Below are 18,902 nucleotides of genomic sequence, written 5' to 3' on the forward strand. Positions count from 1 at the left end.
TTTCTTGGGACTTTTTCCACTGTTATATGTGGCGATTCCCCTGTTTTTGCCTTTTGTATTATGGAAAAAAATGTAAAGCCTACATGATACCATTGCATGATTTATTGTTTATGTTAGTTTTGGACGCTCTCTCACTGTAACTGTATATTTCTTCGAAAAGTCAATAAAATATTCTTTAAAAAAATAGTTTTACTGGCTCTTACACAACATTAGCTAATAGCAATCATTTTAATTTGGTAGTTACAGGAAGCATGAAAGGAATTTTGCAAATGATCTGTGAATTTCTCTAATAGTGTTGATATAAGCTATTACTTAAGTTATAGAAGCTACTGAAGTATACAGAACATGTCCAATACGTCCAATTAATTCAATGTTGTTACAGATTATCTACTGCAAGACCTGTCATGGATATGAGTTCACAGCATGTTACAGCTTTTTTACTACTGCGTAGCCTTCTAAAAATATACAATATATGTCTTTACCTGTAATGGGAGTTTTGAGTGGGAAAACCTTACACATTGCATGAAACAAGTTGGTGCCAAATTTTTTAACAATATAAAATTAAACCTGTGACTGATTATACATGTAAATAGTTCAAATAGGTTACCATTAAATTATTTTCTACAAAAATCAAGTCTGAACTGTAAATACTTACTAAAGGAAACAATAGATCTCTGCAGTAACAGAATTTAGAAGCAGAATTTTTTGGCCAGATTACACTTGGAAATTTCGCCGTTTTAACCTGGCCTTAGTTTCTGCCATCCTGATTCCCCCAAATATTTGTTTGTGTTTTATTTGTTTCAAAACCTAGTTGTGCTATTGTCCTTTCTACCGAAATTCATTCTAAGGCCTTGTTTTTCATCTCCGAATTAATACATTGTTTTTGTAGGTTTGTCTAACAGCCACAGCTTTTGTATTTGTGTTCATCTTCTTCCATCAATTTTGCTATACATGTCCATGGCTGGCATAATGTCCTTTATGTGATATATTTTTGGGTATAGTTCTGCTCTTGCATGCTCTTGTGTCTTTATTTAAACCAAAAGGGGATATTTATCAAAATATTTTTCGAGGAAAACTTGCCCGTTTGCCCATAGCAACCAAATAGATCCCTTCTTTCATGTTTCGGAGGCCTTTTCAAAAATGAAAGAAGTGCTCTGATTGGTTGCTATGGGCAACTCAGCAACTTCTCCTCTGGACAGGTTTTGATAATTCTCCCATAAAATAATTAATTTACTTAAGTTTATTATAATAATGTCTATAATAAGCATTGATCCTAGATAGTGATACAATACTGTATATGTTCTGGCAGTTATGGGTACTTCTGAGATAGCGATGATGGCCAAAACCAGTGGTCTGCAAACTGTAGCAAATGAGTTCTTTATAATAAATATTAGAACCACACTAAATCATAGCTGAAGACCAAGAATGCTTATGCAATGTGCCACTTTCAGATTTCATTTCAATGGTCAATGCTATCGCCTGTTCAGATGGAGAAGGTTTAGATCTTAGGTCTCTAAACTGTGGACCTCCAACTGTTGTAAAACTACAACTCCCAGCATGCCCAGACAGCCATCAGCTGAGCTGCCGGGAATGCTTTTTTTTTTTTCATTTTAGATGCGCAAACGGTGATGTTCGGCATTAGACACAGGTCCCAGACGTTGATAGCCGCTGGGCCCCAAAACATGGGGGAAGGGAAGAGAATGAAGAAAGAGAGCGTGTAACACACTCAAACCAGAAACCAAGGAAAGAAAACAAGTAAGAAGGAGAAAGTCAGGTGAGGACTAAGAGGAGCCACAAGGAGTGGAGAGGAGGAAAAGAAAGTTCCTTGAATTTCTTATTGTTAACAGGGTGTGTATCAATGTATTTTTATTATTTTTGTGCCTTGTTGTTTAGAATTAAGACAATCTATTCATCTCATGCAGCACTAAACAAGAGACTTCTCTTGCGTACATCCTGTTTAGTGATCAGCGGTCTTTTGAAAAATTTGATTCGGCCGATTCGCCAAAGAAATAAAAAAATTTGTTTCAATCCGAATTTATTTGCGGCAAATCTATATTAAAAACGGCTATTTCTGGCCTACAGAGAGCCTCAATAGGGGTGTAGAACACTCTGCTGTGTTATAACATGCATATGGAGTGTGCTGGGGTAGTGAAATAATACTGTTATTCAGAATAACATGCAGATTACAGGGAGAGCCTGGAGGTGGCATCAATATGAGGAGACCATATAGTGGCTGAATGACACAGCCTGGAGGCGTTGGCAGCATGAGGAAACCATATAGAGGCTGAATGACACAGCATAGAGGTGTTGGCAGCATGAGGAGACCATATAGTGGCTGAATGACACAGCGTGGATGAGGCTGAAGCATGATGAGACCATATAGTGGCTGAATAAGACAGCCTGGAGGTGTTGGCAGCATGAGGAAACCATATAGTGGCTGAATGACACAGCTAGGATGAGGCTGAAGCATGAGGAGACCATATAGTGGCTGATTGACACAGTGTGGAGGTGGGGGCAACATGAGGAGACCAAATAGTGGCTGAATGACCCAGCATGAAGGTGTTGGCAGCATGACGAGACCATATAGTGGCTGAATGACACAGCGTGGATGAGGCTGAAGCATGAGGAGACCATATAGTTGCTGAATGACACAGCGTAGAGATGTTGGCAGCATGAGGAGACCATATAGTGGCTGAATGACACAGCGTAGAAGTGTTGGCAGCATGAGGAGACAATATAGTGGCTGAATTACACTGTGTGGAGGTGTTGGTAGCATGAGGAGACCATATAGAGTCTGAATGGCACAGCCAGGAGTTGGCATGAGTAGACACTAGGCCTTCACAATCCCTAAGATTACAAGATGAATTCTGAAATTTAACCCAAAGATTTTGGGTAGCTATCACTACCATAACAACATTTTTATTCCCAGACCCAGTCCGAGCAGCATCAGTAAAGTATATATTGCCTGAATGGCACATCCTGAAGTTGGCTTAAGCATGAGGAGACCATATAGTGTCTGAATGGCACAGCTTGGAGTTGGCAGCAGCATGACGAGCCCATTGAAATCTATGCTTTTTAGATTTAAATTTAACCTCTTAAGGACTCAGGGCGTACCTGTACACCCTGAGCCCAGTCCCTGTGTGGTATGCCTGTATGGTATGCATGTATGAAAACGTATTTTCATAAAACAATAGCCAGTGATTAGTTTTCCCTAGCCTTTCACTGTATGTAGGCTTGTTACAGATTAACAGGTACAAAAAAAAAAGTGCACTACTTAGATGTAGGTATGAGGTATGCACGAATGAGGGCAAAAAAATGTGCTACAGTACATTTGGAAAATGTATTTTCATAAAGCAACAGCCAGTGATTACTTTTCCCTGGCCTTTCACTGTATGTAGGCTTGTTACAGATTAACAGGTACAAAAAAAGTGCACTACTTAGGTGTAGGTATGTGGTATGCACGTATGGGGGTAAAAAAAATGCGCTACAGTACACTTGGAAAACATATTTTCGTAAAACACCCGCCGGTGATTACTTTTTACTGGACTTTCCCAGTATTTAGACTTGTTACAGATTTACAGCTACAAAATAGTAAACTGCTTTGTTGTAGGTATGTGGTATGCACTTATGAGGGCAGAAAAAAACGCTACAATGAGCCTAAAAACTCTGTCATTTTTGTAAAACACAAGCCAGTGATTACTTTTGCCTGGACTTTCCCAGTATCTAGACTTGTTACAGATTTACAGATATAAAATAGTAGACTGCTTTTATGTAGGTATGTGTTGTGCATGTATGAGGGCAGACAAATGCACTACAGTCCACTGAAAAAAACATTTTTGCACAACAGCAGCAGTACACAACAGTATAGCACCACAAAAAAAATATGTGTATTAAACCCAAAATTTCACTCTGTCACAGAGTAGTAAGAATGATGTGAACTGCTTGTTATTATACCATCTATAGACTAGTATAAGCAGCAGATGATTTATTGTGGAAAAAATACACAGAATTGCGTTGAAAAATCATTCATGCCTCCTCTGCTAAGGTTGATGAAGTTGAAATGTATGAGGCAACGAAAAGCTATCTGCCCCTCTCTGATAAAATGCTGAATAAAGTGATTGGGTGGTTAATGGCTGGCGTAAAAATCCTTCTCAGTGAGAACAAGCACTGCAATTCTCTCTGTCCACCATGCTGATGTAACTAGCAGTTGGCAGTGGAATGCTGCGGTATGATCAATTCCTATCCCTCTACAGTATATATGGCATGAAATGAGCAGCCACAAAATGGCTGCCGATTATATAGGGCTGTGATATCACAGGGGTCAATGAATGCTGATAGGCTGCATCCCGCGTGCGATTAAGGGTCATCACGCCTACCTCGCTACCCACCTTGCCTTTCCACCTTCCCAGCATCCCCTGCCCCATGTACTGACATGTGGATCCACCATTTTAGGTGTCCTGGAGCCTGGAACGCTGTAAAATGATTCGTGCGATAGAATCACGGTGATATTCGCATTTGTTGCAGATCATAATTTCCTGAAATTCGTAGCAAATTCTGGTTCGTCTGCTTCGATTCGCTCATTTCTAATCCTGTTCACAGGAAAACTATTGAGAATAACCTCTCCTATCTTGGTGTCAGTCATACTGGTTATTTTTTTATTTATAAAGTACCTGAGTTTGGTATCTACCTCATCTGCACACAAAGTGTGATGGATGAAGCTCAAAACATCTGCAAACATAGGCTGTCAGAGGTTCTTAACAGCATTCCCAGCTGTCATCCATCTTCTTTGTCCACGACTGACCTTTAAGCCTCGTCATGCAGTATGCTTCAATCCAGATAGCATGAAAGAGGATACATTTGCTAAATATCTTTGTTTTTAACTCTGTTGTATTAGTTTATTAAGTCCAAGGTAAACATGACATGTTTGATGAAAGTATTTACCTTTTCAGTATTGTTTTTCTACAGTAACATAAGGACATTAGTGAGATAATTTGTGTAATGTCTGATGTGTTTCGGCTATGTGTCTGTGTGACAGAAGGTAAAAGAACTGTCATGATCTATGATCAGATTACAACTAGTTTTCTCCCAACACACCTAATTAGTCGTGTAATCAAGGGACTGTCTCAACCCAATTATTCCTTAGTTCACTACTTCAGTCACATGACAAAGGTACAGGTTTTACTACTATCATACTACATTAGTTCTTCAATAGCCTGTCAGTCAGACAAGTCTTTGAATTCTCCCCTGTACTTAAAGGGAATGTCTTACATGTCACAATCCAGCGGCAATCCTATTCTCTGTGTGGCCCAGGTGATATCAGGGCATGATATGGGGAAGCCTGCTCAAGGTCCCGGCGTCTCTATTGCAACAGACGTAATTTGACCATGGATGCCTGCAATTGCTATTTGTAGCGTTCCTGTGTATTTTACTTTGATCTGGACCTGACCCTTGAGCCTAGACTTCTAACACTGGCTTCTACCTGCTGATTAGGACTTTGAGGTGCCTTCCTAGTTTGACAATCCTTGAACTGACTCTGATTCTGTTTGGTTCTGACACATTCATTTTTTGAGGGTTGTAATTTCCAAAATTGTGTCACTTCTGGAGGGTTTTCACTGTACTGGTACCGGGGCCCTAAAATCCTTTAGGTGCTTTTTACAGTAATTTCTCAGGCCTGTGTACGTCATAAAGTGCACCATTGCCACACATGGATTATTTCTAAAAAATTGCAGAATCAAAGTAGAAAATAAATATTTCTGTTGATACGTGTTAAAAAAATGAAGAAAACAAATGATTTTATGAATTTTTATTCCACTTTTAATTCCTGTAAAACATCTAAAGGGTTAACAAACTTTGTAAATGTAAATTTAAATACTTTAAGTAGTGCAGTTTTTATAATTTGGTGTTTTATTCTGATTATTAACATAAAGACCACTCAAATTTGCTGAAAGTATCTGATTTTGAAATTTTCGGAAGAAAATTTGGAAAATTGCAATAAACCCTCTAATCTCTCTATTGTCCTTCAAAAGTAAATGGCATTTAACAACGATGCCAACAAGTGATTTCCCTGGTCTTCACCCTTCATCCCGCTCTAGAATGCAGAAGCTGAACTGTAGGTGCAGGGGAAATACCAGGTTGCTGAAGCAAGAAGGGTCCCAGTTAAGTGGCAGCTGGCTTGGCAGGCCAGAACACCTTAGTGGGGGTGGGGGGGGGGGGGTGGGTGGGAGCTGATGCTGTAGATGATATAAGTGCAGCAATTAGAGTCCAGTGCATTAGAGCTAAGATGGTGTTTTTAGCAGTAGCTCAAAGCAGCACAAGCATGGTCGACAGTCTGGGTCATTCACTAGAAGGCAATGAAGTATAAGAGAAGAAGACAGAGACAAAGTCGGGAAACAGGCTAGATCTGAAACACAGGATTGCAGGAACAAACAGACACCTCCAGTGAGTGAATATTCAGTGTTGCTCAGGCACCAGAGAATGGGTGTAGCAAGGTTTTTTGGTGGTGCCTGGCAGGGATTGGAGGAGGACAGGAATCATGGATGTGCAGAAACTCATAATGTTACAGTACACACACGAGCACAGCTCCTACAGGCTGTGTCAGAAACTATGGTACCTGTGCAGAGTAGGAAGTCCGGAGCCAGCATTAAGGAGGGAAAGCCAAGAGTGTGGCTCGACTGAGGTACACAGTGGGACACACTGTAAGATGTTGGTTGCCAACCTTCAACGTTACAGTGTTATCAATGGATAATTTACAACCTAAGTGGAAAATAAATGCAATAGAGAATGAGTGGATCAAATCACATCACAGGCATGGAACAGCAGGGGAATTGAATATTGTGTTCATATGCAGACTATAGGTGGTTAGAGATGTGTGAACCAAATGTGTTGAACCTGGCTTTGGTCTGAATTTTGCTAAAAGTTAAATTTATGTAAACTCAAAACTCATCCATGTTTTATCCAGCCAAACCTGTTAAAATCTGTCAGCAACATGGAAGAAAGGACAAAGAGAAAGGATCTCATGACCTCAGGATAGCACATCATGCCACTTACACATAGTTATACATGTTGCTACTTTGACGTTAATTTTGCCTAAAAAATATTTCAAAAGTACTTAAACTCCTAGATGACCTAAAAGTGTAATACAGAGCTTTTAGGCATGTAAGTTCTGTGTTATACACAAGTTTTTTGGGCTATTCCGGTTTGGGTTAAACAAATTTGGCCTGAAGTAAACTTTTTGCAGAAGTTCGGCAAACTGGCCGAAGCGAGTTTTTGAAAAGTTCATTCATCTTTTTATGTGATTATAGGTGAGAAGAGGTCTTAGCAGTGAGCACCTTGTGATCAATTATTTTCAGACAACTCTTTTAAAAAAAAGGGCTGTCCACAGAAGGCCAATGCATTCTAAAACTATACTGTATAACATTTTTAGAACATAATACTCATATTTCCTATAAAGTAACATGAAATAATACAATTGTAAAGATACGCATCTGGCTTACTTAAATAATGATGTCCAGTAAACTTTGTAATTCAGAAATATAAAATGTGGCATGCTTGTTCTCTTCTTATATAAAAACATTACAATGAAAAGCACAAAATAAAATGCAATGTGACATTGTATTCAAGAAAATGATGAATAGGAAAGAGATAAAAAATATGCTACTTGGATCGGAAAGAAAATGTTAAGTGGCATGAACAGGCTGATGAAGCCTGACTATTCTGCTTTATCTGTGCTTTGCCATAAGGTAACCACGAGACCTTTGTGGAGTTGGATGGTGTCCAAGTAACGAATCACAGGTTGCAGAATATCATATGCCACAGATAATGCAGCCTTGTGTCTGGGGAACAAACTTCTGCATATTTTGTATTCTATCACAGACTTTCTCATATGTAGATGAATAATTGTGATATTCATTTCTTGCAATAACACTTTACATTTATTTAATGAGTTGAGGGAGAATGAGGAAATTGGTCTAATAATGATAGTATAAAAATCTAAAATGGACCTATACAATAACATTAATAATACCTGATGAAAATAGGAGGCAATTTTTATATTCAGCTTTGCTACGCGTGTATTCTGGGTTCAAATCCCTGTGAAAGTCTGAATTTATGCCAAAGATGGATTACTGCTTCTTTTGCAAATACTCCAGTATAAGGTGTGATATACCAAGAAAGCAAGAGGTATTTTTTATTTTTTAATGCATTGACAGCTTTATTCTAGAGTTACTGGAATTTGTTTTGTTTATTAATATAGGGCTTTAAAATAAATAAAAAAATAGTGTTTTATTCATACAGTCAGTAAGTTCTTGTTTTATAAGGATTTGGGCAGTGAGTGTTCAGATACAAATAGCAGATTTATTGGACAACTTAGTATTCATGACTGGTAAGTGACTCTCCAACCAAGCTGTACAGCCATTAATATAAATTAGCCAATAAATTACCTTGTGTTATAACCCATGCACAGTTAATCAATAATATGATTTTATTACATATTCTGTATAAAATATCAGACCCACTGGATTCCTGCTTTCATTTCTTCTTGACTGTAATCCCCTCAGATGCAACCTGCATGGGCACTATTGTTTTAAACACCTTCCCTCCTAATGATCTAATTCCTAACATATTTCTAAATCACTTTTTTAACCAAAAAATGCCCCTTACCCTAGAAAAACAGCTGTAAAGTCTTGGCCATTAGGTATCTCCCTTTCCTATAATCTGCTTTCCACGCTCTGTTATTAAGAGAAAGCTGTCTCTAGTAACATCTAGATCAGAAAAATTAGCAAAAAAATAGGGTGAAATTACCATGTGCTAGAGAGAGTATGAGAAACCAGGCTTTTGAACCTGCAAGTTGAGCTAGTTTGTCTGCTGAAGACAATCTACACTATTCTTTAAAGGTAAATCAAGGCTTCCTTCTTATCTTCCCACCCATTAAGTTCAGGGCAATTGCCCATTGTGTGAAACCAATATATCTATTGCTGTATGTCCACAGTGAATCAGTATAATCTCCCACTCCTTGTCTCTTCAGCTTATCAGCAGCAACAGTAGCTGTGCCTAATGTAATCTGTTCCTTGCTGTAATGGTGCTGCTGCTATTACTTTACTTTCAAAGCCAGTACATCAGTAACTTCTTCCTTCACATGCCCTCTAGTACTGTTCTGCATAAATCATCAGGACGGTGTCACAGGAAGGCCTTCTTGCCCCTTGGTGTTAGTGGCACAGACTGTAAAAATTGGCTAAAATGTTGCACAAATCAGGGGAATTCACTGCTGGATGCACATATGTTGCATTCAGATTTACTCCAGGAAGCTTGAACTAATGTAAATGCTTATGAAATAAAAATATAACTTTCTATTGATTTGATAAGCAAACAATAAAGACGACTGAAACAAAACAAATATATTGGGGGGAAATGTATCAAAACCTGTGCAGAGGAAAAGTTGACCAGTAGCACATAGCAACCAGACAGATCACTTCTTTAATTTTTACAAAGGCCTCTGGGAAATAAAAGAAGCCCTCTGAATGGTTTCTATGGGCAACTGGTCAACTTTTTCTCTGTACAGGTTTCGATAAATCTCCCTCATTATTTAGATTAGACTGATAAATAGCTGAGCTCTGGACTTCATACATTACATTAGTTTACCAAACTACTCATTTCTAAACAGATGAGATTCTGTTTGCATCCTTGAAGGATTTCCATTTGGGAATCTGAGAAAGCTTACTTATAACCTTAGATATACTATGAGGAAATGGGGGGGGGGGGGGGGGGGTTAAATAACACCCCATTCAATAATTAAGATGTATCCCAATAGTTTTTATCCATAAAGTGTATACTAGTTCTGCAGCATACAACATATTTCATGGTTAATTTATATATATATATATATATATATATATATATATATATATCATTATTAGTATTTTTCTATTGCCATTTGCTACAAAAAATATTCTTGGACAAACATAATCCCATTTGAGAATGAAAAGCTCCGGAATCAAACACAAAAAAATGAGTGGAATAAAAATGAAAAGCTAAAATCTAAGCTCCCCAAATCCTTCCTTCCGGCCTTTAAACCTACCGCACATTTTACATTGATTTTCCCACAAATTTTCATATTCACTTTTGATTCTCTTTGGTTCCAGCTAAGTCAGCAAATCCCCTAATTGCATTACTTATCTCTTCCACCTTAATGTCTTCTTTGATATGAAATAGGCTTTGTTACATGGGAAAACCCATAGCTGTGCATGTAAGTGGGATTTTCCAGCATGCTAGTTGGATATATTATTGATGTGTTATCCTTCTATACACACTAAGGTTAAACTGAAGACACTTCAATTTATGTTAGAATAGTGCATAAATAACAACCCCCTTCATTGCGATATTAATGAAAGCAACAAGAGATCAGATTAAAAACTACAGTAGCATAAATAAAGCTGTGCATTGTCAATTTCTTGCTAATACAGATCTGTATATTATTAAAGGTTTTATCCAGGAATAGAAAAATAGAGGTAATTTCTTTCAAAACAGCCCCACAACTGTCCTTAGGTTGTGTGTAGTATTGCAGTTAATTTCCATTGAAATTAATGGAACCAAGTTGTAATACTATACACCACCTGAGGGCAAAAGTGGTGCTGCTTTGGGAGTAAATTAGCTCTGTTTTTCTTTTTCTGGACAACCCATTTAAGGCTTGTTTAGGCAGGGTTTATTAAGCATTTAAAGTAGTACTCCGCTGAATAACATTTTCTTTTTTAATCAACTGGTGAAAGAAAGTTAAACAGATTTGTAAATTACTTCTATTTAAAAATCTTAATTCTTCCACTACTTATCAGCTGCTATATGCTCCACAGGAAGTTCTTTTATTTTTGAATGTCCTTTCTGTCTGACCACAGTGCTCTCTGCTGACACCTCTGTCCATGTCAGGAACTGTCCAGAGTGGGAACAAATCCCCATAGCAAACCTTTTCTGCTCTGGACAGTTCCTGACATGGACAGAGGTGTCAGCAGAGAGCACTGTGGTCAGACAGAAAATAAATTCAAACAGAAAAGAACTTCCTCTGTAGTATACAGCAGCTGATAAGTACTGGAAGGAGTAAGATTTTCTAATAGAAGTAATTTGCAAATCTGTTTAACTTTCTGTCACCAGTTGAATGTGCACTGTGCTTTCTGTACAGGCTTTTGTACTTTCTTCTAATTATATATAATAAAAATACTTTTTAATTAAAAAAGAATAAAAAATCCTGACTGTCAGTTACTCACATGTTCTCTGCAGCCAATCAGAAAAGCCATCCTTGTTGCCACCCTACCCCTCTGGGATGGAGAAGAAATCCTAATAGTCAGTGTAGAGTCTGGCTCTGGTCAGTAAAGATACAACAGCTCCTGTTTTCCTCTCCTCTTACCTCACTTAGTGTTCCTTGTGTAATTAGCAGACACTTTTCCATTCACTTTCTTTTAAAATTATGAACAGAAATATGTTTAAAATTAAATAGAAAAAATGGTCACTAGGCTCTGTTCTGCTCCCTGCCACAATTAATACAGTGAGTTTGGTCTTCTCCTGGACTGGCAGGAGACCAAACTAAGGAAGTGTTTCTCTGCACTTAGCTTGATTGACAGCTGCACAGAGCCTCATTGAAAGCTGAAAAGAGCCTGAGGTCTTCTATTCATCACAGCACTGCAATGATGTGAGGGCGGAAGTGGTCCCCCAGCAGGCTTCAGTGATGTCATGCCTGCTGGGAAACACCCACTTTCTCCTGCTGGGAGATTCCACTATGTTAGCAAGAATAAAGGTAAAATGCAGACCCTTTTAAAGGGTGGGAGGGGTGTTAGGAGTAGTTAGGGAACATAGCCTGAGTTAGTTTAGAAAAGTTTATCTGGTGACAGGTACTTTTTAAATAAGGATAAGACAAGTAATGTATGCATCCAGGTCATTCCCAATTCTAAAGTAAAGTAACAGTGTACTGCAAGTCCCACAATTGCCTTAAAGGGGTATTCCAGGAAAAAACTTTTTTTTATATATATCAACTGGCTCCAGAAAGTTAAACAGATTTGTAAATTACTTCCATTAAAAAAATCTTAATCCTTTCAGTACTTATGAGCTTCTGAAGTTAAGGTTGTTCTTTTCTGTCTAAATCCTCTCTGATGACACCTGTCTTTGGAAATGCCCAGTTTAGAAGAGGTTTGCTATGGGGATTTGCTTCTAAACTGGGCGTTTCCCGAGACAGGTGTCATCAGAGAGGATTTAGACAGATAACCCCTTTAAAGTCTGTGACAGTGACTGCTCACCAAGTTCACCTGCTCCTGTGTTACTTTTACCTCATGTTTGTATCAAGTGAATTGCTTATTGTACGTTACCAGTTTAGTAAATTATAAGTGGTTATCCAAAGTTTTGATATCTCCTACGTGTCAGATTAAATGGTGGTGCCCTCTTTTTCATTCTCAGAAAGCATACAGGCTCCCTGAAGTGGACTTCAGGTGTATGGACAGTACAGTATGAGTGCACAAGATTTATTTCCTGGCTCCTTGATACAGATGACTGCTTCACTGGAGTCGTGGTAAGTGGAGTTCCCACAGTACTACAACCACCATCATCACCACAGATCCACACCACAACCACACTCCTGGTGTCACTAACAAAACTACTACCAGTCAATATCCCCCACATAATGACTGTTCATTGTTCAACCTCAGCTCATATAAAACCTTAGTACCTCTCTATAACTTTGGCATCATCACAACCATGGCATCTTATTATACCTTGTCTATGCCATACTTTGCCTCTGCATCCAGTTTTTATATTGGTGATACTGTACGCACACTTAAAGCCAGCTTCAGGAAGCATGCAAACTTCCTGAGAATGGACAAGGGGACACCCCATTTACTTTCATGTTCATTTAATCCTAAATAGGGAGCAAGGTGATTTGTCAAAACTGTTGGGTAAGCTAAGAAAGCTCCTCGCTACCTACCTAAGAGGGAAAAAGAGGGAGAAGGGATGCAGCAGGTTTGATAACATGTGCTTAGACAGCTTTGGGAGAGCCTGTCCAGCACCTCTTCACTGTGACAGGGTAATAAGCATTGTATACCCAGACAGGTTACACATCTTAACACTATCGAGGTCAGCCCTGGGGGATGAGTTTAACATCTATCCCCTCATCCTCCAGACCAGTAAGTGCAGAGAGAGATTGAATAAATGTGCAGTTAAACCAGCCCCGGCCTACCAATAGCAGTACCAACTAGACAAATTTGATGACAGGTAATGCCTTCTTAGACAAGTCACTCAACTCACCTAATAGCAAAAGTTTCTCTGGTTCTGAAGTAGTAGATTTACTTTCAACTCTGCATACATCAATATCAGACCCTGTAAGCTACATTTATAACACTCCACTACTTTAACCCCTTTAAGGACCATTTTTTATTTCCGTTTTTGCATTTTCCTTTTTGCTCCTTGCCTTTAAAAAATCATAACTCTTTTGATTTGGCACCTAAAAATCCATATGATGGCTTATTTTTTGCACCACCAATTCTACTTTGTAATGACGTCAGTCATTTTGCCCAAAAGTCTACGGTGAAACGGAAAAAAAATCATTGTGAGCAAAAATTGAAAAAAAAAAACGCCCCCTCCCGTAGGCTTGCATTGCGGGGCGAAGCGTGAAGTCACACGCCGGCGCAGGCGTGACGTCACATGCCGCTCGCCCTGTAATCGCCCGTAATCAGACTCGGAGCGAACACGCTCCGGGGACTGATTACAAACGGGGTGCCTCGTGCATGATCCCGGGGGTCCCCAGCGGCGGGACTCCCACGATCAGGCATCTTATCCCCTATCCTTTGGATAGGGGATAAGATGTTTAAGCACCGGAGAACCCCTTTAAGGACCAGACCAATTTTATTTTTGCATTTTCGTTTTTTCCTCCTCGCCTTCTAAAAATCATAACTCTCTTATATTTCCATCCACAGACCCATATGAGGGCTTGTTTTTTGCGTCACCAATTGTACTTTGTAATTACATTACTTATTTTACCATAAAATGTACGGCGCAACCAAACAAATATTATTTATGTGGGAAAATTGAAAAAAAAAACGCAATTTAGCAAATTTTGGAAGGTTTTGTTTTCACGCTGTACACTTTCCGGTAAAAATGACATGTTTTCTTTATTCTGTGGGTCAATATGATTAAAATTATATCCATGATTATATTCTTTTCTATAATTGTATCGCTTAAAAAAAATATCTCAAACCATTTTAACAAAATTAGTATGTTTGAAATTGCCCTATTTTGACCACCTATAGCTTTCTCATTTTTCTGTATATGGGGTGATAGGAGGGCTAATTTTTTGCGCCATGATGTGTAAATTTTATCAGTATCGCTTTTGCTTAGGTTTAACTTTTTATTAATTTTTTATAAAAATTTTTGGGAATAAAATATGACAAAAAAGCAGACATTTTTTTATTTTTTTCAATTTTTTTACGTTCACGCCGTTCACCGTACGGGATTATTAACAATATATTTTAATAGTTCAGACTTTTACGCACTCGATGATACCAAATATGTGTATTACTTATTTTTTTTAACGCTTTTTGGGGGGTAAAATTGGAAAAACGGACGTTATACTTTTTTATTGGGGGAGGGGATTTTTCAAATTTTTTTACTTTTTTATTTTTATTTTTTTTACTTTTTTAACACTTTTTATGTCCTCATAGGGGAATATTCATTGCAATCAGTTGATTGCTAATACTGTGCAGTGCTATGTATAGGACACAGCACTGCTCAGTATTATCGGTGATCTTCTGCTCTGGTCTGCTCGATCTCAGACCAGAGCAGAAGACCCCGGGAGATGGCCGAAGCCAGGTGAGGGGACCTCCGGCCACCATGCTGGATGATCGGATCCCCGCGGCAGTGCTGCGGGCGATCCGATCATCCGTGCAAAGTACCGCACTGCCGCAGATGCCATGATCTGTATTGATCACAGCATCAGAGGGGTTAATGGCAGACATCGGATATCTGCCATTACCGGTGGGTCCCTGGCTGCTGATAGCAGCCGGGACCTGCTGGGCATGATGCGAGCACCACTCCGGTGCTCGCGATCATGTCAGCGCGTAAATGTACGTCATGGTGCGCTAAGTACCACGTCACCATGACGTACATTTACGTCCATTGTCGTTAAGGGGTTAATGGACACCTTGTAATATATTATTCATCTTGTTCTGGTGTGTATTGGTACTGACCTCTTGGTGCCAGGTTTCTTGCAGATTCCACACAATTGCTTGGAGTCACAGCAGTGGGGGGACTCAATGATATGCATATTGGATGGGAACTTTTAATCATACAAAGCAGACAGACCACACCATTAATACAATTATAAAGTATACACTGGGCCAAACAGCTTCCTGGGCAAGGAGAATTAAGTGATGACAAGTTTCTTAGAACATGGTCTTCTTTCCACCTTTTAGTTGCCGAAAATCCAATTTTGATCTATTTTTCTTCATTTTATCTTTATTTATTTTTCAAGGCATGTTTTAAAACTTTCAAGGTGTATGGCCCTATTACAATGACCACACTGTCACACTTTTTCAGTGGTTATCTAAACATAGGGGACATCCAACTCCCACATGACATGTTCATCATCCAGGCTATGTTATTTACAAAGGTAAACCAAAAATCCAATGAGCCATTTATATCCGATTAAACACAACAGAGACTTCCATCTCACGGTTACTGCAAATCATTAAAGAAACTACAGATCTGTGTTAAATCCAATACAGAGGATGTTTTGTGATGAGTTCTTTGCCTGTATTGCGGTAAGAAGACTATACCCTGTGTTGCCCGAAGCCGCATATATAAAATTAAAAATCTCTCTGTAGTCTGCTTAACAGTGAGCACGGGGACTTACTTTGCAATCAAAATCCCCTTTCTGCTTCAACAACACTTATAATCCAATTTTCACCAGCAGAGATGAATAATGTCCCTCACCAACACTTTTCCACTGAATAGAGGACAGCAATCACACATATTGATTTCCCTTACTCCTTCTGTCTCTGAGCTTCCAAGGGGCCACTCGCTAACTCAGGTCTGCAGTCTTTTTTCTCACCATGCTATATGATACAAGGTAAATAAGTGTCCTTAGAGAGAATAAAGCCAAAGTGAGTAGATAACCCTTTATTTACCTAAAAATGAATGTTGTTCTCTCTAAAACTGAAGGAAGACACATTTCTTGCTTGGCAACATACACAACTGACTTGTTAAGTTGAGGGAAACGTGTTACATTCAAAATGTGTCAAGTCTTCACATTGTAACACTGACTAAAGAGTTATGTGCTAAAAATAAGAAACCACTAGATTCCTCATAGGAGATAAGGGAAGGATTGTTATGCCAGGAACAAGCAATTATTGGCTAGGCAAAATATAAATTACAGAATACTTGAGCTACATTTCTTTTGATCTACAATGTTCTACGAAAGTAACCTTCTAATTAAGCCAGAGGGGTAGAAAAAGGGGTATTTCATGGTTTTAACTGCCCCTTTGAGCTCCATTCAACTTCTTAGGTGGCCCATACAGTTGATTGCTATGGTGGACTGCATGGGACTCTTGAGAGTGGCACTTAAATGGGCACTGTCAGATACAAAAACTTTTGATATGTTGTAAAGCATGCAAAACCAATGGGTTTGGAAATTGCTTTCATTTGAAAAATTTTTATATTTCATACTAAAAAGGCCAGTCTACTACAACTGCCCCCTCTACCTGCTTGGACACATACTAGTCCTGCTGTGTCCATGCATCATCACCTATTTCATGGACACACATCCTTGATTGACAGCTGTGAGTGCAGGGCTCACCGCTGGAGGAAAAAATCCTCCCACTATCAGCTTATGTCCCGCTACTGTCAGTAGGACAAGCTGGGAGTTGTAGTTTTGCTAATTCTAGGGTAGATGTGAGCAGACAGCATACTGAGGGAGGGGGCAGAGACCTGCACAGTGAGGCCACGTCCCCTCCCTTTGAGAGGAATTCAGACTATTGAGCTAAATTAAAAGTGTAATAAAAAATCAATGAAGGTGCTAGACACTGAATGATCTATTACATTTTTTTTTGTTGTTGTTGGATCTGACGGGTACACTTTAACATCTTAATGTGCTTACAGTTAGAAGCTGCGCTCATCTTCTAGGCTGCTGGAAGCTTCCTGCCTGCAGTCATTGGATGTCTGGAGCATCTCCTACTTTTCATTGCACAGAAATAGGATGACATCACTCATTCTGCATGTTTAAGTCTCATCTTTAATGCCTGCAAATAGGAAACTGCCTGCAGCCTAGAAAATTGAATACATTTTTTTTTTAAATCTTGGTGAGGGACCTTGGTGAGGGACCTATATACTGGGAAACACATCAGGGCTCTATATACAGGGGAACCTATCTACTGAAAGTCTGTATACTTTGGACCTGTATACTGGAGAAGCAACTTACTTGGGTCTTATATACTGGGTAACCTACCTACTGGTGCCTATTAGAGATGAGCAAACTTTTGAAAAATTTGATTCGGCCAATTCTCCGGAAAAATTTGTTATGGGTCAAATCTATATTAAAAATGGATATTTCTGGCCTACAGAGAGCCTCAATAGGGGTATAGAACCCTTTGCTTTGTTCTAGCATGCATATGGAGTGAAACAATACTGTTATTCAGTATGACATGCAGATTACAGGCATCGTTAATAGAATCACTGCTGCAGAGCGGCACAATGACAGAGAGTGGAAGTGGCATCAGTATGAGGAGACCATATAGTGGTTGAATGACACAGCGTGAAGGTGTTGGCAGTATGAGGAGACCATATAGTGACTGAATGACACAGCGTGGAGGTGTTGGCAGCATGAGGAGACCATATAGTGGCTGAATAACACAGCTTGGATGTGGCTGAAGCAAGAGGAGAACATATAGTGGCTAAATGACACAGTGTGGAGGTGTTGTCAGCATGAGGAGACCATATAGGGGCTGAATGACACAATTTGGAGGTGTTGGCAGCCTGAGGAGACCATATAGTTGCTAAATGAAACAGTCTGGAGCTGGCAGAGTAGACACTAGAGCTTCACAATCCCTAAGATTAAAAGATGAATTTTGACATTTAAATTGAAGATTTATGGTAGCTATTGCTACCATAAAACATTTTGGCAAAGGCCCAGGCCCAGCAGCATCAGTAAACCATATATTGGCTGAATGACACAGCCTTGAGGTGGCTGGATCATGGGGAGACCCTATAGTGGCTGAATGGCACAGTCTAGATGTGGCTGAAACATGTGGATACCATATAGTGGCTGAATGGCACAGCCTGGAGTTGGCAGAAGCATGAGGAGACCATTGAAATTTAAGATTTTTAAATTCAAGATTTGGAAATTTAAATTTTAACTCCCAAATTTTTGTGCCTCAGGCCCCGGCGTGTGGGTACAAAGGACCAAATTTAACAAGGAGTCCCATGTCACATGGCGGCACAATGACAGAGCCTGGAGGTGGCATCAATATGAGGAGACCATATAGTGGCTTAATGACTGCCTGGAGTTTGTGGCAGCATGAGGAGACCATATAGTGGCTACATTTAAGATTTTTAAATTTCAATTTAAGATTTTGAAATTGAAAGTTTAACTCCAAAGTTTTAGTGTCCCGGGCCCCGGCATGTGGGTACAAAGGACAACATTTAACAAGGAGTCACATGTCACATGGCAGCACACTGAGAGAGCCTTGAGGTGGCAGCAGCCGCATGAGGGCCATGCCAACTGAGGGTTAAGTCTGAGGAACCCACTGACTGTTGACTGGGGGTGTCAGATGTATTTTGGGATGAAGTGGATGACCGAGTGAACCATTCAATCATGGCTGCTGGGTTGCTGGTCGAGACATGACTGCTAGCTGACACCGGGAGCTCAGACCTGGCTGCCCCACGCC

This window comes from Hyla sarda, chromosome 1 (genome assembly GCF_029499605.1).
Source record: "Hyla sarda isolate aHylSar1 chromosome 1, aHylSar1.hap1, whole genome shotgun sequence".
In the NCBI taxonomy this organism is placed as follows: Eukaryota; Metazoa; Chordata; class Amphibia; order Anura; family Hylidae; genus Hyla; species Hyla sarda.